This window comes from Cyanistes caeruleus, chromosome 5, assembly GCF_971803275.1.
Source record: "Cyanistes caeruleus chromosome 5, bCyaCae1.hap1.1, whole genome shotgun sequence".
NCBI lineage: Eukaryota > Metazoa > Chordata > Aves > Passeriformes > Paridae > Cyanistes > Cyanistes caeruleus.
The window spans coordinates 19,666,333-19,674,636 of NC_141705.1; the positions used below are offsets into that span (position 1 = coordinate 19,666,333).

The 8,304-nt window shown below is 38.3% G+C and overlaps 1 long non-coding RNA gene across 1 annotated transcript; it reads left to right on the top strand.

Moving 5' to 3' along the window:
• The first annotated feature begins 283 nt into the window (after positions 1-283).
• LOC147652963 (uncharacterized) lies at positions 284-7,839 on the top strand. Its single transcript, XR_015287242.1, has 2 exons — positions 284-449; positions 5,131-7,839. It is a non-coding gene; the product is annotated as an uncharacterized LOC147652963 (long non-coding RNA).
• Positions 7,840-8,304: the final 465 nt, after the last annotated feature.

Here is an 8,304-nt window from a genome sequence, read left to right on the forward strand (position 1 = left end):
GTCATTTTTCAAGTGATAGATTTGCAGGAAAAGAAAATTTGCATTCACAGCGAAGTATAAATAGTTTATATAAGCAAACCAAGAAGCATGTACCACCATGAGCAGAAAACAGTCTCTTTTTTAAGCCATCATTGTCGGCTTTGTTGGCCCAGTGATCCAGGTGTAAGGTCATACCGCAGGAAAACTTGGCAAGGGCTTATGTAATGAGAGACTGTACCACCCTGAATTTGTACTGGACAGCTGATTGTCCTGGGCTTGGCAGCTGGAAGCTGACTGGGGCCAGAAACAGGAGCAGAAGGGGCCCTCCGGGGCAGCCTCACGGCCCAGCCGGTCCCGCAGCCGGGGCCAGCGGGGCCCCTCGGCCCCAGCCTCGGCAGCTCCCTGGGCCGCAGCCCGGCCAGGGGAGGAGATGGGGACCTGTGGATAGGCCCAGTGCAGCAGTGCCCACGGTCAGGGCAGCCTGGCGGGCTGCAGCGGTGCGGGGAGAGGGGCCCTCAGCGCTGGGGACAGCCCTGGGGCCTGGGCAGGCAGGGGAAACATGAGGAGGCTGAAAGGGGTCCCAGGGTCTGATGGGCTCTGGCATGGAAAATGAGATGACATAAATAACATGCAACACGTTTTATTTCTGATGTGAATGCTTGACTTATCAGGCCATATTATTATGTTATTATATCTGTGTCAAAACCCTGTGAATTTTACTTCTAAAAAATACTATGTGGACATCTTTGCTACTCTGCACTGAGGTTCCTTTCATGGAAAGAGGAGCCATGTCATGTCCCAGCTGCCCAGCTTCCTATGTTCACTGGAATAATTTTAATAGTTCTAGCAAACTAATTTTTCTCTCTGAACTTTCCTGAATTCTGTTTACTTCTTTGCTAATTTATCTCTTCTTTACAAATCACCTTGTCTTTTTTTCTGAAATCCTTGAAATATTCAGAATAGAAGGTTAAGTTGAATTTCCTTGTCTTTGCAATCAAAGTTATTCAGATTTTTACCAGTAGTATGTATTTCATTTTCTGAGCTGTTTTTGACAATGCATCTTCTCTTTCACTCTAGTCTTACAGACCGCTATATTCCCTGTTTTAATGAAAATAATTCCATTTTCTCCTGTCCATCCTATGCATTTTCAGCCTCCAGTTTCCTGAAATTTTAAATCTGCTTTCATATACCATATTCTGGCTTTTGCATTTTCTTTTTTTTCAGTTAATTTCTGTGGAGTCTTCTATTGAAAAATCATATCACAAATAACATATTTCTTGAGTATTTCTCCTAGGTTTTTTCTCTTACTGTCTACTTTTATATCTTTTGTATTTCCCAAAGATCTTTGTGATGTATTTTGCTTCCTTTGAATCTGTATAATTTGCTACCATACTCCTTGATTAAATGACTTGAATTTTTTCAAATACACAATGGCACTTCTTTTATACTCCTATGTGATTTTGATTTTGATTATAGATAGGATGAACTCCATAAACATTTGTTAGATTGTTTGTTTGGGTTTTTATCTGAGTACTACTATCAAAGCTTTATATAAGAGGAACGTGTCTTCCAATGTAGGTTATCTGCTTCAGCTTCTGTAAATATCTCAGTATCCACACAATTTTATGAGGCTTGGCTTTCTTGGAATATGGTCTCATTTCTTTTTGGTATGCTAATAAATTGCACATCAGTTTTCTTGTGTTGAGTCTGTATCTCTGCCGGTATCACTACTCATTTAGTGTTCAAAAATCTGTCAGCCATGAGTTTTGGCTTGCAGAAAGCTTGCTCAGAGCCTGGATAATAAGTAATGACACATGATTTACATTTTGATTGAACGATCCAGTTCAATACACTCCATATGCATGCCAATTGGTATGATCTGGCGGGAAAGCTGGTCAGCTTTTCATTTCCTTTTGTCTTCCCTGGCTGAAGACAAATGTTTCATAAACCATATTATTTCCTAGAGAGAAAAGGTCACTTTACTAAGGGCATTTGCAAGGACATCTTCATCTCTGCCACTTATTTTTAGTCAGTGAATCATGTCTTCTACATCACTGCCCATGCAGTGAAGATGAAATGCAACTTCTAACGTACTTTCGATTCTAGTGCATCCAACATTTATGTGCTTACTCATTTCTAACACTGTTGAACAACATCTCTGTCCTAGTGAGAACATCATGCTTGAAATAGAGCAATTGCAAATATCAAATTGCTTTAGATCTCTTTTTGTTCTGGTTCTGCCTCTAAGTTTTTCTTCATTATTGTTAAGATTTTTTTGTTGCTAAATTGTTATGGTTTTGTTGCTGCAGATTTTGTGACTTACTGTCATTACTGTCTTTTACTTAGCATTAAATGACTTGAAACTCTGTATTAATGACCACATCAAAGTGAACAAAAGTTTTATACTATGAGATGGTTGCCCTTGGGCAAAGTACTTTTGAGGAGGTGTCTGCTAACAACTGTAGTCCCACAGCTGAAAGATGAAAGGTCTTGTAATCACAGAATCACAGAAGAGCCTGTGTTGGAAGGGACCTTATGGATCATCAAGTGCCAACTCCCTTGCCGTGGGCAGGGACACCTTCCACTACACCAGATTACTCAGAGGCCCATCCAACCGGGCCTTGAACACTACCAGGGACAGGGCATCCACAGCATCTCTGGGCAAGATGTTTGAGTGCCTCATCACCCACAGAAGTGAAGATTTTCTTCCTAATATCCTAATATCTTCCTAAATCTGATCTAAACCTACTCTCTGTCAGTTTAAAGCCATTTCCTCATTTGCCCTTGTCTTGCATGTTTGTCTTGGGGTAATTTACAGTGATAGTCTATTCCCTGATTCTCTGCTTTATGCTCCAAATGTTTGCTATATCTTAAAGTTGTGTCCAGGAGATGGGGGAGCTTTGGACTCATTGGTGGGTTTTTTCAAGGCCTCACTCCCCAGGCGTCTGGGGTGCAGTATGGTCTGCAGTTTTTTGCTTGGCTAGCTTGGTTTTTGTTATTCCAAGAAGTTTTCCCTGGCCATGGAGAAGCCACAGAAGCAACCCTTTGGCAACTTTTCAAGGTGAACTGGACAGCTTGTTTAGTCTGAGATCAGGGAAAATGGGACCTGTGGGAGAGGGGTTGGTCAGGATCATTGGGAGAGGGGCTGCTTCAAGAAGGCTGAGCTGGGGAGAGCGGGCATGCCAGAGGCTCTGCCCATCTGCTTCATCTGCTGTGGAGAGTGAATTGATGCTGGGCAGCCCTCAGGTTTTCATCTCTGCCTGAGCTGCTGTGTGAATCTCCTGTATGTTTTTTTTTCCCTGAGAGAAAAACCCACACCACCTACTACATGGTGTGAGCCAGAGTTATTTTTTTTTCCTGGCATTTTGGATTTTTGTTCTGGTGTGTGTATGAGGGGGGTAAGGTCTGACTGTTTAACATCTAGCATTTATTTACCTTTTTCCTGTGCCTTGTGGGCATTCTGTTTGTCAATAAACTGTTGCAGTATTTTTCTCTTTCATCCACTAGTACTCACTTCCTGTTGGTGGAAAGGGATTCTTGGAACCCTTACAGAAGAGACAATGTCGCCCTGAAAACTCAGCTTCTGAGCTTGCTAACATAGTTTTCTAAGGACTTTCCCAGGACAGTAACTGTAAACATAGATATGTGTACATTCTTTCTGTTACACATCCTGTGATGGACATCTCTCATGGCCAGTGCAGCGGGAAGGTGTTATCCTGACCATCCAATCCCTGGCCGTGGTCAAAAGCCTATAAATCCTGGGAGGAAAAATAAACTTTCTCTTCTTTTCACCACACCTCGACCTGTGTCCATGTGATCTATTCATCTTCGGCGGTAACAAGACAATTCATTCCAGAGTGTTTTATCCTAAATTTGTCCCTAAACTGAGACAATGTTCTTGTAAACAGTCTCTCCCCAGTCAGTTAGCTTATTCTCTTGGGTGCAACATTGACAATTACTTTAGAGGAAACTTCTCTGCATTACATATACTTTATTTTATTATTTTTTAATATTTTTTTTATTTTGTCTGATTTCTTTTTCTTTGACAACTAAAGAGATCAAGATCATTGCAATTTTGCTGAAAATTTAAGGGGCTATGTACCTTATGACACTGTGGTTTATGAATGTCAATATTGGTTAGGCATGAAGCATCTAAGATGAGAATCAAAGTTCTCAAGTTTATCTAGGAGAGGTTTAAATTGGATATTCGGAAAAAAAACCCCAATATTTACTGGAAGTGTTAGCAGGCATTGGAACAGGCTGCCAAGGAGAGTGGTCAAGTCACCATTGTTGGAGATTTTAAAAAGTTTTAGAGATATGGCACTTAGGAATATGGTTTAACGGTGGACTTGTCCGTATTAGGTTTATGGTTGGGCTCAAAAATTTTAAAGGACTTTTCCAAGCTAAATGATTCTATGAATGCGTGTTTTTTGATTATACTGGTGGCTGGATGAAGAGTTTTCTGGTAAGAAGATCACAGGTTGTGGGCTGATTGCCCTGTTAGGAAATAATTTGGTATAAGGCTTTTAACCATATATATTTTGGCAGCAAAATATTTATGTAGTACATTATTTTTCATCTTCTGACATTGCCATTTTTGTACAGATTGTAAGAAATAGTTCAGGATGGTTGTTGAAGGGCCCTCACACAAATTTCTTATTAAGGGAAGTAACAAATGAAATCGGTCACTTCATTCAGAATAAATGTGTGTTAATGGAACCTTACTAAATAGAACTCTCTATTAAGTGTACCATGAAGAAAATCTGCTCATTTTAATGACTATAACATAACCTCAGGTCTTTTATTTCTGTCAGAACTGCAGAGTTAGAGGGTGAAAATCTAATATGGATTTTATTTCCAAACCATATGGCTGAATTTTATTTTATTTTTTCCTTGTGCATTGACTACATAGTTGTTGTGAATACCACAAAATCAGAGAGTAGTGATAGCTGGTAATTTAATTAAACTCTCACTATATTAAGTGGACATGATATTTTTTCTGGCAGTCATTTGTCCAGAAGAGAATGTGTTTTTTAATCATACTATTTGATAGAAATGTACCATCTCGTTGCTCTTCATTTTTGTCCATGTTCACATTTGTCCATGAAAAGCACGTACCCTTTTCAACTTTGACTGCTTTTGTTTCCTCAGGTTTCCTCTCATTTTCTGTGAAGGATATGTATTGTGGAGATTCAGTGTACCTCCAGGTCTGCAGCTGGCACATTTACTCTGCAGTTTTCGATCCCATCCCAGCCCCATGAGTAGTGGCCAGATGCCAGAACTAGAAGAGGAGCTTACATGTCCTAGCAGTGGATGTCATTTCTGCACACCACATTTCAGGAATCCCACTACAATTGTAATACTTTTGAATTATTATCTGCACTGGGTAATTGCTAAGTTGGTAAAATTGAGTTTTTAAACCAAACATCACAGTCTTCCTTCACTGATTAACAAAAATCGAAATACCGTTCCTCCACAAGCCTAATCTAATAAGAAGTGTAAAATTCTTCCCAAACTAAAATATGCCTAAAATGAATTCTGAAAATAAAGTGCCTGAAGACTGCTTAACTTTAGTCACAAAGATACTGTGGGACTTTGGGAGAAGAAAAATTAATGAATACATGATGTTACAAAAGTTATTGAAGGAAAGACTCCCATTTTCTATAGGTTCCCTAAGCAGCGAGATAATGAATAATTTTTTTCTTGTACTGTAAGATTTAATTATTTATGCTAATAAAAGAAACACTGGAAAAATACACTGGGAGGGGTACTCTACATGGAAAACACAGCACTCAGTCTGCAGTAAAATCCTGCACAGCATCTTACAGAGTAAAAATTTTGAAATAAATTTCTTGATTCCTTAGTAAAATATTAGACAATTAGCCCACTGGGAATCCAAAATGAATAAACAGGTGCAGTTGGCCACATACTAGTGCTTATCTCTGTGAACCAGCCATTTGTGCCACTTGACATTTCAGTACCATCCAACTTGGTTGACTTCCTGTTTGAGTAGGGAAACCCATTTTAAGCTTGCAAATCTTCTGTGCAATACATAAGAAGAAGCTTTTGACAGTGAATGTTCTAAGACTTATTAGGAAAAAACATCTTTCCTTTTTAGGGGGGAGGAAAGAATGAACAAAATCCTTAACTCTTTTTGATGAATCTTTTTGACAAGTGATAGTGCTTAAAAAAAGAGAGGGGAAAAAGGAGTAAATCTGCAAATTATTATTTTCTTGTCCTGAATATTTCTTTGTAATTTATTTCAGTAAGTATTAATTCTTACACAAAAAATATTGTTTTAGTAGTACCTACTCATCTTCTAAATGAATAATGGAGTAGTATCATTATATGATTCCTAAATACATATATCAAACTGAGATGTTTCTTGGAGGAGCTGGGAGTGGAAACCAGTAGGCACATATGTTGAAAAGTCAATCGATAAGCCTGTTTTGATCTCTGCTGGATTAGTAATAACTCCCTCTTTCACAGAAATAAATTTTAGATGACAGTTACATATGTTCTGTTCTAAAAACTAAATTTTGTAGGATGTATACTAAAGAAGTTTAAAAAGTGTGGTAAGTACTCATAATTGCATACATGGAAATCAAGTTAGTTTCTGATTTATGTTTTTACTCTTGAAATTATCTGCATTAGTAAAATTCTCCATCCAATGAGTTTAACTCCCCATTTCACTTCACAGAGAGATAGGAAATCTCTAAAGGCAGGAACCAAACTAGTGTTCCTAGACACTGCTAGCCACTGAAGTTTGCTGGAGTAAAATGGGACTACCCCAAGAAAACAGAGGGGAAGAGTGTTTTAAGACCCTTTTTTAGTTATATTCCTTACTTAGAAAATCTGAGTTTACTCTATTTCAAACATTACCTTCTTGAAGTTCATGTTTCAAAAAAGGCTTATGTGAGAGCTCACTAACCTTTCTAGAATTGGTAGAAGACTTGCAGATTCAGATGTTTCATTTAATGTATCTGGCTGACTTAGAAACCTTCTAATTTGTGACATTCTCAGAAAAGCCAGTAAGACTGACATTCACTAAGTGATTAAAGTGCATAAGCATGCTTCAGGCAGTCTGTAGGTATTTTACTCAAACAGAATGTCTGAAGGAAAATCTTTTAGCTGCTTTAGCACCTCTTTTGCAAGTCTTATGGCTTTCATCAATATATATTCTATAGTATTCAAAGCACTAATATAATGAGTTACTGCTTTAGAAAAATATTATATAAGAAAGAGTACAGACTGGTGACACCATCTGTAAAAAAAGGAAGACCAGTGATTCATTAATTTCATCTCCTCCCTGTTGGATTCTTTGGCTATTTGTGATCAATCAACTACAATGAGAGAAAATTCATAGATGATGGGCAGGGGCAGCATACTTACGAAGTTTAGGAAAGAATGAGTGAACTGACTATTCCTGCTGCAAAGAAAGACAGACTAACACAAAGACAAACTAACACAAAGGGAACTACACGGTGTCCTTTACTATATATGGATAGCTGCATTAGTTGATGCAAAAACCGGATTGTGTAAATTTTTTATTCTAAACTGTTTCAATAAAAAACAATCAACAAAAAGAATTGGAAGAGAGCAATAAGCTTGAGCTTGCTTCAAGCCATGTATTACTTCCTTGAGACAGGGGACATCCAGCATCACGACAGTGAGCATATTATAGAGATCTGTACTAAGAATCACATTTATATTTGAACTGGTATGCTCTGCCAAGTTAATTTTTACTTTCAGTGTGTTTTCAGTACACTGCAGAATCACTCTAATAAATGAAAATACTGTTTAATGTCAAATAATTTGAAAGAAGTAAATTCAGTATTAAAATGAAACCCTCTACCTTAAACAGTGAGACTGCCACCCTCTTGTTTTCAAATAGCCCACTTCCCCCGCCCCCTTCTGAACAATAATTTTCTCCATGTTATTCTGAATTTTCTTCATAAGATGCCTATTGAGTCCAAGACTTGTGAACACCAGTTCTAGGAAGGGATCACCAAATTCTGCTCACTAAAATGTCTAGCACAGCACAGTTTATGGTTCTGTAAAACTCTGAGTCTTCAGAGCCTGTGTCAGTTCTCCTATCAGTAGGTTAAAGCAGTCAGGCTAAGCCATTGAAATCCCGTAGATCCAAACTCCATAGCTGTATTACCAACCTCACATTTTTCTTCATCTCAAAGCTAGTGCATCTCCTCAAGTCTTAGTTTCGGAGATAATGTCAGTGTGTAGAAAGATCAAATTACACTTTTAAAAGCCTAATCATATAATTAAGAGCAAAAACTTGAGGCCAGTAATACTAAATCCTTATTACCC